This window comes from Mastomys coucha, unplaced genomic scaffold, assembly GCF_008632895.1.
Source record: "Mastomys coucha isolate ucsf_1 unplaced genomic scaffold, UCSF_Mcou_1 pScaffold8, whole genome shotgun sequence".
Taxonomy (NCBI): Eukaryota; Metazoa; Chordata; class Mammalia; order Rodentia; family Muridae; genus Mastomys; species Mastomys coucha.
Genome location: NW_022196914.1, coordinates 14,179,797 through 14,204,938, shown reverse-complemented (window position 1 = coordinate 14,204,938; position 25,142 = coordinate 14,179,797). Strand labels below are relative to the sequence as shown.

General features: G+C 34.4%; 1 long non-coding RNA gene across 5 annotated transcripts in view; it reads left to right on the top strand.

The window, feature by feature from the left end:
• The first annotated feature begins 1,277 nt into the window (after positions 1–1,277).
• The window catches only part of LOC116083690, a 44,588-nt gene continuing 20,723 nt past the window's right edge, over positions 1,278–25,142 (top strand). For 2 of the 5 annotated variants that reach the window (XR_004115867.1, XR_004115868.1), the window contains exons 1-3: positions 1,278–1,580; positions 13,413–13,536; positions 13,713–13,819. This is a non-coding gene — a long non-coding RNA (uncharacterized LOC116083690). Of the gene's footprint in view, positions 1,581–9,540; positions 9,603–13,412; positions 13,537–13,712; positions 13,861–15,066; positions 15,471–25,142 lie in introns of those variants that run through there. The other 3 variants (XR_004115866.1, XR_004115869.1, XR_004115865.1) reach the window with 3 other exon arrangements.

Below are 25,142 nucleotides of genomic sequence, written 5' to 3'. Positions count from 1 at the left end.
TTTAACTTATTTTCCTGGATACCATGACAGAAGTCAAATTGATGTAATAAACAGTTCCATGTCTCACCATGGGAGTAAAAGAAATAGATACATCTGACCTTGAGTTGACACTTCTAAAATCCAGAGCAAGATATACGCAGGTATTTTTTGATTGGAATAAACTCATTAAAACGGAGTTAATGTTAGTTATGCCTATTTATGACTATTATTTGTTCTGTAAATATTGGTAGTTTCTGGGAAAATTAGCTTTATCCTATGAACTCTTGAAATATGACATTAAATGTTACAGTCAAGCTGAGTTTGGAGAAAAAAAAAAACAAGAGTATTTTCTTTGTCTTGTATGAAGTCGATGCAAAAGATTTGGAAAAGTGAATTATCTTAATTCATACATTTCTATTCCCAGAGAAGCTACCACATGTTGATTTTTATTTCTAAACATCTTTCTTTCTTTTTTTTTTTTTTTTTTTTTTTTTTTTTTTTTTTTTTTTTTTTTTTTTTGAATTTTGGTTACACTATTTTAATTCCTTCCAAGACCACATCCTTATACCATGTCTGTCAAACATCATGTTTTCCCAAAATGAAATATAAGCAACTCTCTGCCTTCAGAGATGAGCTCGGTTTACTCTCTGTCTTTGTTGTTCTTCAGACACTGCTTGGCTAACTCTTGTTCTCTGTCTCATTCTACTGCAAAGGATTTGACCCTGTTCGTGCAGCATTTGGGATCCAAAACTCTCTGAAATCAGGAAAATTAAAAACGTTTCGAATGAGTCATATGGGAGAACACAGGATCAAAAGTCATGAGAGATATATGGCAGCATTAATATTTCCTCTAGTGTGGTACTCTCCCCTTTCACCATGGTGACTTAATATACTTGCTTAGGATGTGTTCTCCTTCCAGGGAAGCATCAAGCATTAGATATGGAGAGGTAGGGCTGAGCTAGGTAGGATTCCATCTGTGATTGGATCAGTGAGAAAGGACTCTTTCCCCTGTTTTGTTTCCTTGTTTGTTTTTCTTACTGTGATTAGTCAACTGTCAGGTGAGGGTAAAACTAACTGGGACAGAACTCTTAGTTGATGCTTGTCTTTAATTATGACACTTCTCTTTTTTATTTATACATTTTATTCATTCACCAATCATTGAAGGAGATTCTCAGTCACAAGAGAGAAACTGAATTGCCATAGCTTAACTGAGCACTCTCACCATGATGACTTCATAATTCATAGAACCCTTTAAACCTAAGTCACAAGTGAAAGATCTTACATGGGAACACAGAGTTTATTCTAACAAATGGTTCCGCTGGGCACTAGGACAAGACTCCACTAAGTGTTCAACTCAACTTCCCCACAAATGACAGTGGCTCCTGGAACAATCAGGAGCTGCAGTGACTCTAGAAGATGTTTACTAAGTGTTTGGAACCTTAAAACAGACCCTGAAGAAGAGGACATTTCAGCTGGCCTTGGAGCAGTTTCTCATCACAGCACACTACAAGGGACATGTTTCCTTGACAGAAATTTGAATCAAGTGGCGGAAACGTGGAAATATTTGTCTGACTGCTGAGTGCATGGAGCTTCCTGTCTTGGTGAGTAACTGGGGTGACAGTTGTCTAATTTGGAAAGAAAGTCATTGGTTTTTGGAAAGAAGGACTAACAAGGTGTTGTAGTTTTGGTTATTAATGAGATTAATTTTTTTTGACATTTAAAGTAATTTATCTGGTTATTTTATTTTATTTTATTTTATTTTTTAAACTTTTTTGCATTATGATGAGAAAAGTTACATGATTTCAATTTATCTGAATTTGTTAACATTTAAAAACTTATTTTAAGTAAATAGAATTAAATCACATTCTTGTTTCTCTTTTGTATCCCCACTCCACCCAGAGACCCCCTTCAATACCCACAATATCTTTTTTGTTATATTCCTTAAAATTTATAAAATATTATAACAATAAAAATAAGTATTATAAATGTTGTTTGATATTAAACAACAATCAATTTAAGAGACTTATGTAGATGCTCGTCTACAGCAATAGTGAAAATACTTTTTTCTCAATATAAATTTTAAATAACTCCAAACATATTAACTGTATACTTCAAAATAATAAATCACTACTAGTATTTTCTTAAATGAACATAAATGTATAAAGCCTTTTTATTTGTTTTGTATTTAGTAGACTTTAAAATCTTGGCTCTTACTGTGGTACAAGCCCAAAATAAGAACAATTTTTAGATGTTGGATTTCATTGTAATAAGGCTGTATTTCAATGACCCTCACATACCAAAAGATTTTACCTCCATCGTAGCTAAACTGAGAGTTGATAGTTCTGCTGCACCAAGAAATGAATTGTAGGCTTGATTTTTGGATACAGACTTCCTGCTATGGTCAAAGCTATTTGACTTGAGTGAGTGACTTTATTCTCAGCCCACAGAAAACAAGTTACATTCATTTAAGAAATGGTGTAGGTATTAAGATGGTCTATCCATAAAGTCATTCACCAACTGTTTCAATGAAAAACGGTTCTGCTTGGAGGGTGGCACAGACATTAGGTGAGGGTAAGAACTTGGTTCATTAGCTGTGACAATTTGGAAAAGCATTCATCTCAGAGAAAGAGTAACTTATAAAGTCCTCTCCTTCAAACTTGATACAAGAGTTACAAAGGTCAAGCAAAGCATTCAGTCTCACTCTTTGTTGTTCTCTTACAAGCAACCTCCCTATGCTTCTTTGTGGTGTATAAATACTTTTGAAATATATAAGCTGTTATGAAAACTATAGTATAGTGTAAAACCATGAAATGAACAATACTACTAATAGAGAGGCTAAGATAGGAGAAGCAAGATTTCAAGACCCTTATGTTCAAGACATAGCCAGACACTGTCACAAACAAACAAGCTGAAAGTATATATAGATTGTACAATGTTGGACCTATTTCTCCAATTACCAAATTAGAAAGACCATTGGATGACAATTAAGAAAGTTCTAATTCCTCATATTATTGGATTTCAATCAATTAGGATATGTTGGTAATATTAATTTTCACATTAAGATATTAAGAAAAAGTAATTGTCACTTCCTGTCATTTTTGTTGTAAGAGGTTGAATTAGTTTTGTGTGGATTTGTTGACAGATTACCTTCTTGTTTCTTCTAGGATGTAGTTTTGCTTCTTATGTTAATGTTTTCCATCTATTATCCTTTGTAGGGCTGGATTTGTGGAAAGATATTGTGTAAATTTTGTTTTGTCATGAAATACCTTGTTTTCTCCATCTAAGGTAATTGAGAGTTTTGCTGCATATAGTAGTCTGGGCTGGCAATTGTGTTCTTGTAGGGTCTGTATGACATCTGCCCAGGATCTTCTAGCTTTCATAGTCTCTGGTGAGAAGTCTGCTGCAATTCTGATAGGCCTGCCTTTATATGTTACTTGCCTTTTTCCCTTACTCTTTTTAAAATTCTTTCTTTGTTTAGTGCAGTTGGTGTTTTTATTATTACGTGTCAGGAGGAATTTCTTTTCTGTTCCAGTCTATTTGGAGTTCTGTAGGCTTCTTGTATGTTCATGGGCATCTCTTTCTTTAGGTTAGGGAAGTTTTCTTCTATAATTTTGTTGAAGATATTTACTGGCCCATTACATTGGGAGTCTTCACTCTCTTCTATACTTATTATCCCTAGGTTTGGTCTTCTCATTTCATCCGGGATTTCCTGAATATTTTGGGTTAGGAGCTTTTTGCTTTTTGCATTTTCTTTGACTGTTGTGTCAATGTTTTCTATGGTGTTCTCTGCCCCTGAGATTCTCTCTTCTATCTCTTGCATTCTGTTAGTGATGTTCGCATCTATGACTCCTGAATTATTTCCTAGGTTTTGTATGGCCAGGGTTGTCTCTCTGTTTTCTTTATTATTTCTATTTCCATTTTCAGATTCTGGATGGTTTTGCTCATTTCCTTCACCTGTTTGATTGTGTTTTCCTGTAGTTCTTTAAGGGATTTTTGTGTTTCTTCTTGAAGGGCTTCTAGCTGTTTACCTGTGTTCTCCTGTATTTCTTTGAGGGTGCTATTTATGTCTTTCTTAAAGTCCTGTATCATCACCATGATAAGTGCTTTTATATCTGAATCTTGCTTTTCCTGTGTAATGGTGTATCCAGGACTTGCTATGGTGGGAGAATTGGGTTCGGATGATGCCAAGTGACCTTGGTTTTTGTTGTTTATTTTCTTATGCTTGCCGCCTGCCATCAGGTTATTTCTAGTGCTACCTACCTTTGCTAAATCTGATTGGAACCTGTCCTTCCTGTGATCTTGATTCTGTCAGAACTCCACAGAGTCAAGCTGTCTCTGTGATCCTGTGATTCTAGGATCCTGTGATCCTGGGCTTGTTAGAACACCTGGGAGTGGGGCTTTCTCTGTGTGTTGTGGGACTAGCTGTGGAGCTTGCACCCAAAGTCTGCTCAGGCCACCAGCCCAGACAGACCAGAAGGAACTCGAGTCACTGGGCTGTCAGAGTTCCTGCGTGCCTGGTCTCGCTGGTTCCAGTTACCCCCAGTGTTGGGACAGATGTTGGTTCCTCCTCACCTCTGATCCTGGGTGTGTCAGAGTGCCTGGGAGTGGAGCTTCCTCTCTAAACATATTTCATTGTGCTTAAGGACTTCTCATTAATTTTATACCTACTATGTGTGGAGTTAGCTAAGATGCTGACAAATTAACACACCAGATTAACTAATATAAATAAATAAATATATTTAGTATTTTGAAGATTAATAAGTTTTCATCAAAGTTTATGTATAAAATATCTTTAGTGTGGCATTGGTTATATGAATTTAATGTTAAGACCCTTTTTTTTAGTTGTTTTCTTTATTTATAATATCTCCTTTCCCAGGTTACCCTTAAAAAAAAGAAAAGAAAAGAAAAAAGAAAAACTAAAGCAAAGTGCTGTTCCCTTCCCCCTCCCCCCGCTCAACACCCCACACCCTCCTGCTTACTGGCACTGTCATTCCCCTACACTGTGGCATAGAACCTTCACAGGACCAAGGGCCTCTCCTCCCATTGATGACCGACTAGGCCATCCTCTGCTGCATATGCTGCTGGAGTCATGAGTCCCACCATGTGTACTCTGTAGTTGGTGGTTTAGTCCCTGGGAGCTCTGAAGGTACTAATTAGTTCAGATTGTTGTTCGTCCTAAGGGGCTGCAAACCCTTCAGCTCCTTGGGTCCTTTCTCTAGCTCCTTCATTGGGGACCCTGTACTCAGTCCAATGGATGACTGTGAGCCTCTACTTCTGTATTAATCAGGTACTGTCAGAGCCTTTCAGGAGACAGCTATATTAGCCTCCTATAATCCAGAATTTTCTGGCATCCACAATAGTGTCTAGATTTGATGACTGAATATGGAAAGAATTCCCAGGTGGAACAGTCTCTGAATTGTCTTTCCTTTTGTCTCTGCTCCATAGTTAGTCTCTTCCATGGGTATTTTGTTCCCCCTTTAAAGAAGGAACAAAGTATCCACACTTTGGTCTTCCTTCTTCTTGAGTTTCTTGTGGTTTGTGTTTTGTACTTTGTGTTTTCCGATCTTCTAGGCTAATATCCACTTATCAGAGAATGCATACCATGTGTGTTTTTGTGTGATTAGGTTATCTCACTCAGGATGATATTCTCCAGATCCATCCATTTCCCCAAGAATTTCATAAATTCATTGTTTTTAATAGCCGAGTAGTACTCCATTGTGTAGAAGCACCACATTTTCTGTATCCATTCCTCTGTTGAAGGACATCTGGGTTGTTTCCAGTTTCTGGCTATTATAAATGAGGCTGCTATGAACATAGTGGAACATGTGTCCTTATCACATGTTGGAGCATCTTCTGGGAAAATCCCCAGTAGTGGTATAGCTGGGTCCTCTGATAATACTATAAGACCTTTTTACTATTGACTATACATATGCCAACTGAAAAGTATATCTCCTAAAATGTAGGTATCCTATAAAATGGTTAAATTGAAATGTGGAGACAACAAATGAATTAGAATTTATGGTTAACATGACAAGCATTATATTGGAGATAAAATGGAAGACCCAGCAAAGACAAACATTACATCTTTTTTCTCACATATAGAATTCACATTTTAAAATGAGATAAAAATAGAAAGTGGGCTATTAGAAAAATTAGACAGTGCAGGTGAAATCTATGAAATTTGAAGAGAACTGCATCAGTTAACGAGATATTCACACAAAGTAGAAAAAGTCATGTGAGCAGAAGAGATTATAATCTCACTGACTCAAAGAATGTCTTGATTACCCCACATGCTTTTCTGCAGCTCTGACACATTAGCACTTGGCATTAATTGACGATTCTCTACTGTTTTCAGAGTACTTCCACTCTGAACAATTGGAATGATTAGGGATCCTTGGCAGACTTGAATGAAGATACTTGAGGACTACAGAAGCATTGAAAAATCCCACAAAACCAGGATCATTTCACTTCTACTAGTTGACGAAACCACTCAAGAATGACCGGACATGGCATATCTTTTGTCTGTGATTTTGAATGGAAAGAAAGAATAGAAGCTTCAGAGCACAGTCTCAGTTCCACCAAGGAAAAATAGCAGATTATTAGAAGCCACTGCTATGCAGAAGACACTGAAGATAAAAAGAGGCTGAAAAATTTGTTTCTCTTCCTTGGTTTTTCCATAATTCCTCTGACATTTCATTCTTTTATTCTTGTTTTCAAATACAGATATTCCCTTCTTTATATTTTTATACTAAAACTCAGAACTCAGGGCTAGAAAGATGGCTTAGCAATTAAGGGTACTCAACTCCTGAAGATGATTCTCCTCCCAGCTCCCAACTCTGAGCTACCAGCTCCCAATTGGAGGCTTGCAATAGTTTATAATTCCAATCCTAGGAGACTTGCTGCCCTCTCTTTAACTTCAAGGATACCACTCACACATTGAGCACAGCTATTTTTGCATGAAAACAATCATGCATCAGACAAATTAAAAGTAACCTACAGTCAAAGTACATGCAACTTAGTGTTTTATATATGTATATAATTTTCATTTTATATTTTAAAGTGTGCTATATTTTTAAAAACTAAAGGGAGAAAAAGTTTATGTATGATAATGTTAAAACTCATATACTTGCTGATTTTATTTTTTCCAATAAAGAATTTGTGAGTTTACTTTTTGTCTTTTTTTCAAATAAAAATAGAGAGCTACTGGCAGTGATAATAATAATAATAAATTTGAGGTAATAATAAACTCAAATCACAAAATAAAATTATTGGCATACAATTTAACCCTGTATAATCAACCTTAAAAACACCTACCTATATGGTGCTACTGCATGGTGTCTAGTATAATACTAGGTACAGAAAATATGCTATGTATGCATTTTCTTGGTCTCATGAAAAATAAAAGTAGATGCCTTTTACTCAACATAGAAGTTGACTAGGATAGAAGATATTAAAATGATGATTCTCTCTTCTATATTCTATGAAGGCAAGACTTTATCTAAAAGCCCATTTAGACCATATGTTCAGAATCTATGCATCTTTGCTATTCACATGAACTCCATATGCTCTACTACTAATTATGTAGTAAAGGTGAATATAATATTAGAGTATAAGTTTCTGCCAGACAGTCTAAAATATCATTTACTGTTAGGTAGTGAGCTAAAGGTCTGTTGTACTTCCCTTTTGAATAAATTTCTAATATAAACAAATCAAAATATTTAGCAATCAGCTCTCAAAGGAAAAGTTTTACCAACGCTCCCTATAAAATGTCATATCTATACGTATATAAATCAAAGTGAAATAATTTTCATTTTTCTTTTAGCACTTTATATTCTTTCCATATTTTTATATAAGTTGCTATAACTTTTATTCAAATTTTATCTTAAAAGTTAATTTTTTCTTTGTTTTTTATTTTACATAATATAGCTTTTTAAAATGTATATTATTCATAAGAGTGTATATGATCATATGTATAATATTTTATGTATCTATTATCTATTTATAATCTACTCAAACATATTATCTACTTATATCTAGCCAACATATATTATATATAAAAATATATATTTATATGTATGTATACATTTACATATGTATATATATACACATATATTTACTTTTGTCATTGTTTCAAGACTCTAGCACAAGTAATATAAGATAAAGTTTTATTTTGGTGTGTGGTTTGTAGAAAACTCTTTTTGGCAGAAGCATAAGGCAGTTGGTACAATTACATTCACAGAGAGGAAGTAAAGAATGATTACATTCACTTTCTCTACCTCCTTTTCCCTTTTCATTCAGTTGGTAGCCTTAGCATATGGGATCATGTCACCCACATTTAAGGTATTCATGAAACTTCAGTTGTACGTCAATAGAATCTCACTCATAAATATAATGAGAAGATTTTCACTTAACCAATTCTAAGTCTCAGCAAGTTGGCATTCCAGGTTAAATATTTTATCATCTATCTATCTATCTATCCATCTATCTATCTATCTATCTATCTATCTATCTATCTTTCCATCTATCTATCTATCCATCCATCTATCTATGTCTATCTATCTATCTATCTATCTATCTATCTATCATCTATCAATCTATCCATCACCTATCAACTATCTATAATCTGTCATCATATACCTGATGTTCATTTTGTCTGTTCATTTACACACCTATTTTCAAAGTGTCTTAGGCACCCATTTGCTTGTTTATTAGTTTATCATCATGACCTGTTTTGTTACTGATTTTGAAGTGTATTGAAGGAAACAAATATGTATATAAATAGAACCCATCTTTCCTTAAAGCATTATTAGATAAAGTACTTATTTCTAAGCATTATCATTGAATATCCACAGCTATCATAGACTCACAGAATAACGTTATTTTTAGAAGCTGAGCACTGTCTGAATAATAGTATTGCTATAATTTGAAGAAAGCCCTACTTTTGGACTCAAAAAGTTGATATTTTCTAAGATTTGCTTTTCTTCAGCAATATTTTAGAAAAATTACTGTCACTCAAATATATTCATTTCCAAAAGTTCTACTTCCATTAAATAAGAATAATTGACAGAGAGCTCTGTAGAAAAAGTAGGGCATTGAATTGTGATAATCACTGATGGATGGATTGCCTTATTCCTCTGTTTTCTTTGTGGTTGAGAGAAAAGAACATTTATTTATGAACTTAAGCAGTTGATATCTGGTTTATGCATAAAAAATAAATAGTGTGATTTTTTATGTCAGATGTAGTATTATCAGTGTAACAATGTTTTATTTTAATATGATGTGGGATTTGTTGCCCCTTACAATTGGTTCAGGACATTCATGCTTCTTTCATAATGAACATTTATAAATTGTACTTAGGTTCTTCTTACTTGCCACCCTTGGTTGATCAAGGTTAAAATTTAAGACCCTATATAAAACTTATGAAAAATGTGTTCTTAATTTGCTTTTTATTAAACTACACTTGTGTTACTGTTCCAATCACAACTGTTAATAAAGTCATAAGTAGGTTCAAATACACATGTTCATGTTTGCCTTTCTAATCCCAAGCTCTTTTAATTGTAGCATTCTACAAGAATGTCAACATGGATATTCTCCTGGATGTCACCATGGATATGTATACATTCGTAGGTTCCATCATTTGAGCTTTTATTTTCTATGGTAAAATAATGTACAATATTATAATCTGCTTGTTCCTTTAAGGAAGAATGACAGGAACAAGTGTTGTAGTGTTTCCCAGAATGCCTTTTAGCATCAATACATTTTATTGAGTTCAAATTGTCCTATGTTTTATTCAAACTGCTATAATAAGTACCAAAGAGTAAGAGTTTTAAATATAGATACCTTATGTTTTACTAATATTGAAGTAGGAAACACCGACCTCATGTTCTGAAAAATTTCTGGTTCAGGTGTGAACCTCACATGGCAGACAATTTTTACACACACAGAGGGACAGTCTTCTCTTGAGACTCCTGTACATCAAGGGACCTATTTCTCTGACCTCATTATACCTCAGTTATTTCCTAAATAATATTTCTTTATTCAGTAAACATGAAGACAAAATCTCCTGCATATGCATTATGAAAATCATAAATCAGTTCATACTGCTTTTTTGTAAGTATTCTTAGTTTCTTTTTTTTTCTTGACTTTGTCGAACTATACAGATCTGTCTATGTGACTGAGGACTTTAGAACCTTAAATAATGGGGCTAAAAACAGTTTAATGTTGTAAACAAATTAACTTCGGTGTACTTTTAAGCACAAATTTGACAAAGAAAGCAATGATCCAGGAAGACTGAGTCAGAAAAACATGATCAGAAAACCATGTGAATAGATGCCATACTAAAGTAATTACAAACTAAATATTAACAGAGTAGAACTTTTCCTGAAGTTCGTCAGGACAGACTAATTTTAATTCAGTTGTCTGGCATGTACTACAGATTATATCTGAGAAAGCACAAAAGCAAGGCAGAAGGCCATATCCAGATTCAGGGCACACTGAGGACAGCACTCAGAATATTCTTTCACCAGATTGAGTTCAGTAGCCATGTCCCAACATCTAAGAAGTATAAATATGTCTTATGAATTGAATATAAATATCTGTCACAGGAGGCACAGAATCATGTCCAAGAATAAGCTAAGAAACCAACAGCATTTGAGGTCGAAGGTCCTCTGCCTTTTCCCTGAGCCTTTCTGAAAGATCCCCCACAGCATTGTTCACCAAGCCACATTCTATGGCCACATTCTGATTGTTTTTAATTAGTTTACAGAAATGAAATGAAAACTAGTTAATTTATTCAAATTAAAAATCTGCACAGAGCAATAGTCTTGTTTAGACTACAACAATGGCCATTTTTATCTGAAAATGTTTTCAATCTTTTTATATCTTCATATTAAAATTATGAATATTCATGATTGTCTCATATTTTTGTGATTGGCATGTGTTTATTCCTAGAATAACCTCCTTTAAACTTCAAGAGGTAAATTTTCTCTGGTAAAGAAATCATACTTTCAGCATTGTAGCAAAGATCTATATATATGCCTACATGGTTGAAAATTCTTCTCTATATTCCCAGGATTTCTACATAAAGTGATTGCTTCACTACATTCAGATACTTCATTATACTTGTGATTTTCATTTTTTCTTTAAATTTGCTATAATTTTCAATGAAAAGCATAGTTGTGTATTAATTTTACATACATGTTTATCATATAAGTTATATTTAATTTCAGCAGAATACAAAAATGCCTATTTCATAGACTATCTCACAAAATATGAAACATCATTATTACAGAGAACATAGATTTTTCTAGAAACTCCAGCATTTTCTATCTTATATTTCTGAATTCTTTTCTCTCTAGTTCATCTGTTGTTGTTATTGTTGTTGTCGTTGCTGTTGTTGTTGCTGCTGCTGCTGTTTTGTAGTTCGTAACACTTTCACTCCAGAGGGCTCACCTAGTACTCCTTGCAAATATTTATTCTTGACTTAATAAGGAAGTAATTACTTAAAATTTTCAAGTGATGAATATGTAGCAGAGGATGGCCTTGCCATGCATCAAAGGGAGAGGCCCTTCACCCTGTGAAGGCTCAATGCCCCATTATAGTGGAATGCTAGTGAGGTGGGAGTGGGTAGGTAGGTGGGAGAGCACCCTCATAGAAGCAGGGGAAGAGGATGAGATAGAGAGTTTCAGGGGGGACTGGGAAAGAGGATAAAACTTGAAATGCAAATAAATACAATAACCAATAACATTTCCTTTTCAAATGAAAATTTACTGGCTACATAATGAACATAGTTCAAGAATATAGGCCAGTCTTTTCTATACAACGCATGCGCGCGCGCGCGCGCACACACACATGCAGTAGAGATATTTGCAACTTGAGTAGAGACACCAATCCTTTAAACAAAGAAATTACACAGTTTTGAGGGAAACAGTGTGTGTTCCTTCATTTAACATAGTCATGTAATGAAAGAAATTTGCTATAGAATCATAACCTTTCTTCTTATTACTTAGTATTCAGATTTTAATATATGAATCTGGTGTCTTTCCTCTCACTTTTGTCAAACTAATGTAAGCTCACTCTATGAGCTCACAGATACTATGTACTTCCACAATCATTTAGTTATTCTGGATTTCAAAGTTGAAATGTGTTAGTGTGTTTTGTATTTTGCCTTACTTTTTGTTTTTACAGTATGAAAATGTAAGAATTTATTTTCCAAGTGGTGCTAAGTCGGGGTAAGTAACTTTGAGTGAAAGAACCATATATGGTGCCATAACTCCATGAATCCCAGCAGTAAAAAGAACAGTTTCACACAATTTTCACAAAAAGTCCATTAAAAGTAGTCTGTTACATATGGTATTTACCCATTTCCTGACAATGATTGTGTTCCAAATAATCAGATACTTTTTTCTTAAATGTATGCATTTATCTGACAAATTATATGAGAATCATACAGCAATATCTTTTATTCAAAAATTGCCTTGGAAGATGAAAGTTATAATGAATTGGAATGTAAATATGCATTCAATTTAACCTTCAAAAAGGGAAAGAGACCATCTGCTATATTTGAATGTGTTTACTAAGGAAAAGTGACTACTGTGGTTTACATGCTCCATTTTCGACACCACTTTTAAATCTGCTTTTATGGATCATTTCTTACAGTGATCCCCTAGGAGAGGCATATATAAGGTGACACGGAAGTTGTAATGATACTTCTGAAATAATTTGTGATAGTGGTAACTTTCAGAGGACATCTGAGACAGTAAATGAATGAAGGTTATTGTACCCTTCTTAATGTAATATTTTTATGTTATCAACAGTAAAACATAGCAATTTGAATACATTCTAATGTGTTTTGAAAGACTAATATTATGCTATATTCTTTTAAGAACAATTTGCTTATATCTTGCTCATTTAAAGATATGTGTTTAAAATTTAAGGCTGAGTTAATTGCCTCACTACTTTTTTAGGGTCTAAAATGCCTTTGTTCATCTTTAAATAAACTTCATCTCTGCGAGGCAGTAATATGCAGAATTTTAAAGACATGGCTGAAGGATGGAGTTTATTTTAGGAAGAAGTAAGATATTCATATGTATATGTAGCCCAAAGTGTGAAAAATACAATCTGTTTTATACTATCTTCTGTTATTTGAAGTAGAAATTCAAATTAAGTGATTGCTGCAAAAAGAAAGGATGAAAAAAAGGTGCAATCCTTAAAATATTGCCTGAGAAGTGAATTTCATGAGAGGGCAACGTGTGAGCTTCCTTTGAGTTTTTGTCATAATGCAAAAATGAACTGAAGCATTTTCTGTTGTCTGTTTTTTTTAAACAATATAATGGTGTGTAAATATAATGATAGTCAGAGGAAAATTTATGGCTTAGGATAATTTGAAAGAAAATATGACTGCCAGAACATATAGTCTTTCAATGTCATTCCAGATGCCTTCTGTCACTGCTCATCAATTCATTCTCTCTACTGCTACTTAGAGAAAAATCTCTCCTAAAGGCTTTCAGAACATTGAGGATATTTTTGAAGGAGATAGATTGAACCAGAGTGTTAAAAGTAAGATCAATATCAACATTAATCTATTACTATGCAAGAAAACTTAATCTTTAAAATTACACATTACTATGTGAGTACAATTTACCCGGGTAGGAGCATCAAAGTATTCTGACCACAAATTAATCTGAACATCATCATAGAAGCTAAAAGGAACTATTTTTCTCTGTTATTCACAGGTATGATTTCATGTCTCAGGAATGAAGTTTCTCAAGATGCTGGAAAGCTGCAAAGACATATAGAATAGCCAGCAACTACATCATCTTATAATTACTCCTGGTACAAGGTTGTACATTTATATAATGGAAATATTTATATAGAACCAAACAAAAGTTCTATTTATTTCTTAAAAATTTATTTTTTATTTCTTTTATTTTTTTAATTTTATTTTTTTATTAGATGTTTTCTTATTTACAATATATCCTTTCCCAGGTTCCCCCCCCCAAAAATCTAAACCTGTCCCCTGTTCCCTCCCACTTCCCCCTGCTCACCATCCCACCCCGCTCCTGCTTACTGGCCCTAGCATTCCCTTACACTGGGGCACAGAACCTTCACAGGGCCAAGGGCCTCTCCTCCCATTGATGACTGACTTGGCCATCCTCTGCTATACACATGCTGCTGGAGCAAACAGTTCTACCATGTGTGCTCCTTGGTTGGTGGTCAAGTCCCTGGGAGCTCTGAGGGTACTAGTTAGTTCATATTGTTGTTAGTCCTAAGGGGCTGCAAGCACTTCAGCTCCTTGAGTCCTTTCTCTAACTCCTTCATTGGGGACCCTGTACTCATTCCAATGGATGGCTGTGAGCTTCTACTTCTATATTAGTCGAGTACTGTCAGAGCCTCTCAGGAGACAGCTATATCAGGTTCCTGTCATCCAGCATTTGTTGGCATCCACAATAGTGTCTAGATTTGATGACTAAATGTGGATTTTTTTTTTATTTTTTAAAATTGGTTCTTTTATTTATTTACATTTCAAATGATAACCCCCTTCCCAGTTTCCCCTCCACAGACCACCTATCCCCCGTTTCCCCTTGCTTATATGAGTGTGTTCCCAAACCCACCCACCCAACCCTGCTCCAGTGCCCCAGAATTCATCTATGCTAGGTCATTGAGCCTCCACAAGACCAAGGGGATCCCCTCCCATTGATTCCAGATAAGACCATCCTCTGCTACATATCTGGATGGAGCCATGAGTCCCTCCATGTGTAATCTTTGGCTAGTTGTATAGTCCCTGGGAGCTTCGGGGTGACTGGTTGATATTGTTCTTCTTCCTATGGGGTTAAAAATCTCTTCAGCTCCTTCAGTCCTTGCCCTAATTTCTCCCCTGGGATCCCTGTGCTCAGTCTGATTATTGGATCTATTTTTACTCTTCCACATGTGGACATCCAGTTAGTCCAGTCCCATTTGTTGAAGATGCTTTCATTTTTCTATTGTATGGTTTTGGCTTTTATATAAAATATCAAGTGCCCATAGTTGTGTGGGTTTATTTCTGGGTCTTCAATTCTAATCCACTGATAAATGTGTCTGTTTCTGTAGCAAGACCACCCATACTTTTCACCCTGCACAAAACTCCAGTCCAAATGGATCAAGTATCTCAACATAAAACAGGATACATTAAATCTCATAGAAGAGAAAGTGGGAAACACCAATAAAAACATTGATATAAGAGACAAGCTCCTGAATAGAGAACTATAATGGCTCAGGCTTTAATATCAACCATTGATAAATTGGACCTCATGAAGCTACAAAGGTCCTGTAAGACCAAAGGACACTGTTAATAGGTCAAATTGGAATCCAACAGATTGGAAAAGGATCTTCACCAACCCTACAGTTGACAGAAGACTAATTAGAAACCAACAACCCAAATAATCAAATTAAAAAGTTTTGTTTTTTTTAAATAAAAGATCATCTTACTATGTATCTTTTTGAAATACCTCAAACATATGGTGTCAGTAATTTTGTGTTGCAAAACTGTTTAATATATTATTCATCTTGTCCCATACCACGTATCATTATGAATGCCATCTTGTCTAAACATTAATTGGGCTTAACAATCTTTTGTTATCTACAGTTACTAATTTAGCGATATTGGTTTAGAGGGATGATAAATGGCATTCTTCCTTGGAATACAGATGTACCCCAAATCATGACTCTTCTCAATGTTATAATTTACATATGAAATTTACATTTTGTTGTATAAAAGTGCTCCTGATTTATGAGAATGATAAATGGTGTTCATCCCAGGATTCCCAGACACACTGAAAGCCATGACTCCTCTCACTGTGATCATATCCACATGGAATTTTCAATTAGCTTAAATGGTTTAATCATTTCTGCTTATGTAGAAAAAATGATGAAAGCAACATAAGGGAGAGTTTAATTATGTTTTACAGTTCCAAATATAAGAGTTAATCACACATTGAAAATCATAGCATTATAGTTGGAGCAGTAACTGTCTGATCGCAATTCATGGCACTTAGGAAGAAGAGAGAGAGAGAGAGAGAGAGAGAGAGAGAGAGAGAGAGAGAGAGAGAAGCTGTTTGATGCTATAATTCTTCATAGCCCATCCAAATGATAGACTACCTCCAGCAAAATTGTCCTTACAAAGGTTTTTATAACCTCTCCCAAAGCAACAACAACTAACAAGAAAAAAATTTTTAAATGTGAACTTATGGAGGATATTTTTCACTTAAAACCCCATATTAGGCTCATAGATATTTCATATTCTAAGGTAACCTTATTCAAATATCAAAAGTTCCCATAATCTTAAAAAGTCTCAATCATTTCAAACATTCAATGTCTCTATTGAGACTCAACCCATTTAATTGGGGCACATTGAAAATTTTTGAAAAATTACATACTTCCTACCTAAAATAGCATAGAATATACATTTTAGAAAAAAAAGGTATGAATTATAAGGAAAAATTAAGGCCCATCAACACCAAAATCTATCTCAGCAAACCAGAATTTGTAGTTCCATGTCCTCCATGTATTTCTCCCATTTCACAGTGTTGAAGTGATTCGACCTCTCCAGCTCTATTATCTGTAACTCTCTGTTGGGTGGAATCTCTTTGCCTCACGTATCTCTCCCTTCCAAATGCCTCATGGCTCTGACATATCAACAGCCTAGGAGTTTACAATGAAACAAGGCTTAACTTTCACAGTTTTACACAATTCACTTCCATGGGTTCTATTCAGTGTCTCCAAGCTTGCCAAAGAAATTCTCCAAAACAACAGAGGAAGAATCTTATGTCTTTGTTGTCTCTCAAACCATTATCATGATGTGGATAGGATTGTTTACTTTCAGTAACCAGATTGTAAGGGAATACAGCTCCCTTTAGCCATAATAACCACAGCTCTTGTACAAATTCTGATAGTAAAACACCCCTTAGGATTTTCATTGAATCTATACCGGAGACTGGTACTTCTCTGAGGACACCTTTCCTATCTTCCCATTGAGGGCACTAATTTTTTTTTTGGTCAAAGATTGCCTTTTTTTCAGTACATGATGCTATTGCAATCTTAAAGTGATCATTGATTCTTCCATTTTTCAATCCAACTAATTTCTCCCTTTTAAATATGTAGCACAAGAATAACATCATAAATTCACCATTATATTATTTTCATTTTTTGTTTGACCAATGATATTAGCAAACTATCATTTTATTTAGCATCATGCAGGTGTTTTGGAAACAAGCAGAATGCTGTCAGGTTCATTGACAAACCATCTCTTAAATACTCTCTAACATAGGTGATAATACAGTGTTCTCATTCCCCCATAAATAGCTCAGGATCTGGGATCCCATGTCATATAGTACTTATAGCACTACTGCCATTCAAGTTCCTGCTAGACTAGCCTTTAATTTCTACTTACAACTGTGAAAGATTATTCTAGTCCAAATTTCTTAAGTCTTGCAAATTCCAAAAATGAAAAGAGCAAAATTAAGGAGGAGGAGAAGGAAGAGGAGGAGGAGGTGAAGAAGAACAAGAAGAAGAAAGAAGAAGAAGAAGAAGAAGAAGAAGAAGAAGAAGAAGAAGAAGAAGAAGAAGAAGAAGAACAAGAAGAAGAAGAAGAAGAAGAAGAAGATGATGATGATGATGATGATGACAACGAAGACCAGGAGAGGAGGACAAATAATTAACAATTTCTGGAATAACTCCACAAAACCATAATGCTAAAAAGAGAAATTATTTTTGATATCCTTGATTAATGGAGTAGGGGAAAGGATAATTGGTAAAGTGTTTTTCTTTAATATGCACATGTAGATATTCAAATTAAATTAATAGGTAAACAATATCTTTATTCATAATACTAAGAGTTTGGGACAGAAGGATATCTGCTTTTTAGATTTAGCCTTGTCTTCTCAATAACTCCCATAGTTAAGTGTGAGTTAAGTGAGATTCTGTGTCAAAAAACATAAGGATAAGGCACTAAATATAGCTTCTGGATTTCTTTAATGAACACTACTCACATCAGACAAAGTTATATAATTTGGTGTAATGTATTAAGTATATGTAAACTCATGTTTTAAACCTTAGTTCTCATATTAAAGTCATGTAAGCACTGTAGTTTCAAACACAAGAACTAATGGAGCAGAACATCACACTTAGTAAGTAGTCAAAGACAGTCTTTAAAGGTTAATGTTTCTTCCTCTACTGTCTAATTGTTGGGATTAGTAGAATGGTCCACAAACCATACCTAGGTTTTACAGTGCTCAGGATGGTTTGCAGGTCTTAGAAAATGCCTGACAATATACCAACTGAGATGTATCTCCTGCCTGTAACACATATTTAACATACATTTAATCCATGGTTGATTTATATTTAGGACTATTTTAGAAGATTTATGATTGATAAGCTCAGTCTTGCTGAACCGGTTTCCATAGCTACAAAATTATCACCATTATTATAAAAGCCACTATTTTAAAGTTCATTTTTGCTGAGAGTAACCATTCATACTTTTAATTATTGAGTTTAGATGACTCAAGGAGAATTCTGAGTTCTACCCTAATTATATATATATATATATATATATATGTAAATTAAATTTAATAATATTTAATAATATATAATTAAATATATATAAACTTCATATATACATATATATGTATATATATATATATATATATATATATATATATAGCCAGATTGTTTTACATTGTTGGATACTTTATCAAAAATAAGAGAGAAAAGAATTAATTTCTTCTTACAGATGTTAAACTACTCAGAAATAGGAAAACTCAAGTCATTTTTCAATTTGATAATTTGCTTATTTGTATTTTTTTAAATTTTAGACATATGAATTAAATTTACCTAATTTTCTCTTTGTTCACTCTAGCTTCACTAATGTATTCTCTCCTCAATCTATATCAAATTCATGACCTATAGTTCTTTTATTATTATAATTTTTGAATGTATACATAAATGTAATCTGCTGAGTCTGTTTAGTGTTACTTGAGGTTTTTTGGTTTTTTGTTTGTTTCATTTTAATATCTTTTATTAGATATTTTTATTTACATTTCAATGATATCTCCTCTCCTGCTTACCCCTCTGAAAAAATATTGAAAACAAAAAAAAAACCAAAAACCCTGTTTCCTCCCCCCTCCCCCTCTTCACCAACCCACCCTCTCCTACTTCCTGGCCCTGGCATTCCTCTTCACTAGGGCATAGAACCTTCACAGGACCAAGGGCCTCTCCTCTCAATTATCAAACCCAGACACTATTGTGGATGTCAGCAAGCGCTGACTGACAGGAACCTGATATAGCTGCTTCCTGAGAGGCTCTGACAGTGCCCAACTAATACAGAAGTAGAGACTCACAACCATCCATTGGTCTGAACATAGGATCCCCAATGAAGGAGCTAGAGAAAGGACCCAAGGAGCTGAAGGGTTTGCAGCCCCTTAGGACGAATAACAATATGAACTAACTAGTACCCTCAGAGCTCCCAGGGACTAAACCATCAACCAAAGAGCACACATGGGACTCATGGCCCCAGCTTGAGTTTTTAAGACTGCCTATTTGTTACTGGGTAACCATTTAGGGGGCTCACGCCTAGGAAAGACTAAATCTCCTTTGGGGAGTGAGTAATTGCCTGTTACTGTCCTCGTAAGACAGGTGTATGCTTTAGAATCCCTCTCATTCATGATGGCATGTAGATGCATGAATCATTTTCCATGCCTTATTTAGAGAGCAATATCATTCATCTTTCACATTTGTAGCTACTATGTTGTATATAGAATACAAAATTGTAGTGCAGATTTCCTAATCTATAGGATCTTACAAAATTTGAGACCCCATTATCTGTAGTGTTCCCTGAACCTTAGGTGTAAGATTTGCATTGTAGATGTATGAGTTGGGGCTGTACAACACTTGTTCCGTTGTTCTCTGAAATTTGACCAGCTGCTTTTTTTGTCTCTGTCTTCTGTAAAAGAAAACAAAAAAGGATGAAATCTTTACTAATATTTTGGTATAACAAGTATTTAAAACATAGTTAGGAATTGTACTGTTTGGGGGGAAATGGTAGTAATAGATCCTCTTCTAAGAACCACTACCTAACTAGCCACAGGTAGATAGCTATCTAGGGCTATAGTACCTATCTTTTCTTCCTCTTTTTCAGTAGGTCTTTAGGCTGATTAGATAGTTGTTGGTTACTGCAAGTATAAGTACTATTTCTGCACTTGTAGGGATACCTTGCTATGGTGGTCACTGTGGTTCAGAGGCATCATAGAAGGTTAGGATTATTAATCACATTTCTATCTAGCAGATTAAATAGCATATTTCTAGTACTATGAAAGGTAATCCTCAGGTAGGCTTTGGATTATTTGTTTATTTTTATTAGTATTCTACCAAGTTAAAATTTTGATAAAAATAAAATAAGTATAGCTACTCTAAATGTTTACTTTTCTAACTTACTTTTCATAATCTTTCCCCATGTGTTCCAATTATCTTGTAATGTAAAGGTATTGTTTGACTATTAACACTTAGGATTGCTTGAACATATGGAGGGCTATTTATGAAATTCTTCATCCTTTTAATTTCCTTTAACATCTTGTCCCAGTGCTAAATTCTGCATATGATTAATATACAATAATAAGCTATATGTTATTTTGCCAGCAAAGTTGATATTAATGGTTTTTATTTATAAATACTTCATATTGTTTCACAACAGAAATATTAAAGAGCAGCACATTTTTATATAATTTTAAGAGGTTAAATTTTGAAAATTCATATATATATATAAAATAATAACATGTTTTAACACATGTCTTGGTGCTATATTAATGATTTGAAAGAAATAAATGTATATAGAGAGCTATGATATAGGAGGTACTAGCAAAGATATACTAGAAATAAATTTATTGATATAATGAAGTTATATTATCCAGAAAGGATAAATAACAAGGGAATAAAGTCTCCTTTCAGGTAATGATGTTGGAATGACTATAGATCCACATGCAAATAAAACAAAATAAAATAAAATAAAAAATAAAGCTTAAAAAATAAACCTAAAACCCAGTATAAATCAATTTTAAATCAACCATCTAATAAATGTTAAATGCAACTGCAAAATCTTAGGAGACAAATATTAAAAAATGCTTCTGGCCTTTAGTGTAGTGACTTATAAGAAACAGATAAGGAGTCACCCCAGAAAGTAGAATGACTGAGATGGAAAACATATCTTACCTAGCAGAAGATCATTTTACTCTTCAAAATACAGTATTAAGAGAATAAGATGAGCAACCAAGAATCAGGTGAAAATATTTACTAAAGGAACGTGATAAATAAAGTTAAGCAAACTATGCAAATGATTTCATAAGGTAAGTATAAGAAATTACCTCTGTTTAAAAATTTAGTTAAATAACTAAACAGAGACTTGACCAAGAAAGAAAAACATGGCGCAAAGAACAAAAGATAAATTAATTCAAGGGTCAATAAAACAAGACAAGATAAAACACTGATAAAACACCAATACCCACATCTTATAGAGAACAAAATTCAGAACAATGTGAACTCCTATTGCTGACCAGGATGGATAAAGCAAGAACTTTCACTGTCTGCAGGTGGGGATGTCTAATGACAGCATCACTAATTTGAATGTGTTCAGAGTCTTATGAAGCTAACCACTAGGGCCTGGTGTTGAGGCCTGCTGGTGGGACACACATTAGTTAAAAAGGAGGCAATGTATAAATGAGATGTTTTATTATAGGAAGGAGAAAATAGGCTGGTTAAGTAGAGAGAAGGAAAGGAGAGGAAGGGGAGAGAGAGAAAGGAGAGGAAGAAAGCAAGAAGGCAAAAGAAGAGAACAAAGAGCAGGCAAGAGAGGAGAGAGAGCAAGAGGGGGAGAGCAGAGAGGAGACAAAGAACGAGAGTGAGGAGGGGGCAAACCGCCCCTTATATTGTATGGAGTGTGGCATATCTGCTTGTGGTCAGATGACTGGGTGTAGGGTCCAGCTAGAATGCTGGGAGCTTTGGGGCATTGTCTGCCTGATAGAGCACACATCTCCTGCAGGGGCAGCTGTGAGGGGTTGTGACTGAAATAGGAACCAAAGACTCAGGAGTTATGGCCAAGGTCCTTCTTCCCCATGCAAGCAGAAATTGCCCACAGGGGCTCCAGGGCTAAAAGCCAAATACTCTACTATGCCTAAGTTACCTGAGCAGACCAATTCCCCACACTGTACCACATGAGAACTTCAGTTAAAATTCCCAGCACACATTCAAAAGCTGTTGATAGCAGTGTATAAAGTACTGGCAATGAGGGTGAGACAGAAGGGTTGCTGGAGGTCAAACAGCCAGCCAGTCTACAAAAATCTGTAAAATTAGATCATCTAGAGACCTGGTCTCAGGAAATAATGTGGAACACAATTAAGGAACAGTTAACATAGAACACTGGCTTCCACACCCAGAAGTTTACTTCTACCCAATGCAAGTATGAGCAGGAAATGTTTGTCTCCCAACCCCTCTTCTTTTCCAGGGGGTGTCATTGGCAAAGAATGGAAAAGCAATCTTGATTTACTAGGCTCAGTCATCAATTATTTCATGGTTTTGTTATATGGGTCTCATCAGTGTTCATCAAGTACAATGAACCAATGTATAGAGAAAACGCACTTGTCAAAAAGATAAAATGAAAAGTGGAACTTGGGCAGCCAAACACTACTTTCTAAAAATATACATTTAGAAGGTAGACTTAAGTTTGATAATTTTAGGCAGCAAAATTTTTGTTATATTCTCTTCTATAATGTTTTAACATTGAAGTCATATGTAATATGGCCATGTAAAATTTCTAAAATATGGAACAAGGATTTTATACCTTCCAATTTGGAATACCAAATTGGAACAACAATGTAATCATGTGTAAAAATGGTCTAATGTAAAAGAAAGAACTTATATCAAGACTTCTGACTATTTAGCCACACCCCTGGTTTTTTTTTTTTTTTTGCTTTTTTGTTTTTGTTATTGTTTTATTTTTTAAAAACATGTGTGTATACATTTCATTTTTCAGAGCTTAGATGTCCTGAGCACACAAAAGAATGCCTTACATTGACTCTTTACTATCTTCAAACTTTATTTGATTATAACAATTAGTACTTAGTATAGCTTTCTCATATTGATACTATTGATATGTATTAAAAGGTTCCTAAATTACACTTAGGAAACAAGCTATGATATAATATAAATAAAATTTCTTTTCATTTAAAGAATGTGCCAGTTAAAATTATGATTACTATTTTCTAAAATGTAAACATTTTTCAATTCAGTGAAATAGGACATATCAGTTAATTGATGATGGATACTCTATTGTAGCAAACCACATGAATTCCAGTTGTTTTTCTATTCTGCACAGTTCCTTTTTAGTGAAAGAATGCCTACAATCAGAGGAATGTAAAAATCTGTACAAAGATGATGGACTTCTATAAAGTAGGACTTGTTTTTAGATTAAATGATGATTTTATGCTTGTTTGATGATTCTTCTTGTTTTTCGCATCTGGATTATATTGAGTGGATCACCAAATCCTCTCTGATAGCACTTGATTTAAGAGCATTTATATACCACGCAGTGGAAAGATAATGCGCTCCGGCTATGTATCTGGAGCATCAGTGCTTGTCTTTTACCACAGCTTTATTAGTGACTGAGGGAAAAAATGTCATAAATTTGAAGCTTTCCGGGGTTATTGACTGAATCTTAAAAATTAATAATATCGTAGAAGAAAATAAAACACACAAAGAAAATACTTGGACTTTGAACCAAGCAAAAGCAATTGTTAAATTCTTTTTTTGTTTGTTTGTTTTTTGTTTGTTTTTTTCGAGACAGGGTTTCTTTGTGTAGCCCTGGCTGTCCTGAAACTCACTCTGTAAACCTGGCTGGCCTCGAACTCAGAAATCTGCCTGCCTCTGCCTCCCAAGTGCTGAGATTATAGGCATGCACCACCACTGCCCAGCTTAATTGTTAAAGTCTTGATAAGCACAGATTCATGATTAGAGTCTGCTATGCTGAAAATGTATACTTAAAGATATTTTTAAAATAAATATGGCAGCTATGGAATATTTAAAATATGATTATGTGATCAGAAAAGCAATGGAATAATGACTTTCCATAATAAATACTTTGATAGAAAGGATGATCAAAGTTCTATTAATGAACATGTTTTCCCCTCATATTTCTAATCTGATATTTCAGCTTAAAAACACAGTGTTTTTTGTGTCCTCCTTTAATTTTATAATAACAGGGAAGCCAGTTTCTGAAAAAATATTGATATATCAATCCATGGCTTTCCACAGAATGTTGGTTGTTTAATTTGACTCTGGGTTTTCACTGTTGCACAGGCTAAACTTAGACATTTTATCCTCCTGCTCTAGAATTCCAAGTAGATAACAGATGTGATTCACCAAGCTTGATTATATTTCAAAAGTTTGAATGAGATTTTTAAACCAATGCTGTTGGTGATGAAGATTTCTATAATATTTCTCATACATTGTGCTTGCTATCAGTAATTTATTTTGCCTCACTTTTCTTAGCCACCAACTTTTAACAATACTACCTATTTTGTCAATAGTTAATGTATGTACCAAAGCTTGCAGTTGTCCATGCTACACGAAGATTTACCATCATGACATATCATCCACCCAATATGGAGACATTTACAATGATGCATTACACTTGAAGATGAAGTAACCTGTTCATCTTTACTACATGTGTTTTATTTATCTAATTAAGAACCCATATTCATGTCTTGGCTGGTAATAACCTGCTCTGAATTCTTGCAGAAAAAGCCTAGCAGGTACAGATAGTTCTATTGCAGTACTGCTTCTTTTAGTTTATATCAGAAAAAAAAAGTCCAAAGTCATTGTGTGGAAATAACCTCCTTTTTAACAATAACTGTGATCTATGACTTAGTTATCATTATGTTGAAAAGAAGGAAAAAGTGAGTAGTAGATGTATCTAGCTGGAAATCTGAAGATGAATAAGTTTGGAAATAGGTATCAAGACAAATGACCCCAGTGCTTCTCATGTGTATGTGTACATAGATTCTACAATGTCTATAGTAGAGTGCCACGCACACCTGCGTGATGGCGGTATTTGAGGTGAAAACTTCAAGGAAAGTCAGCCTCCTGCC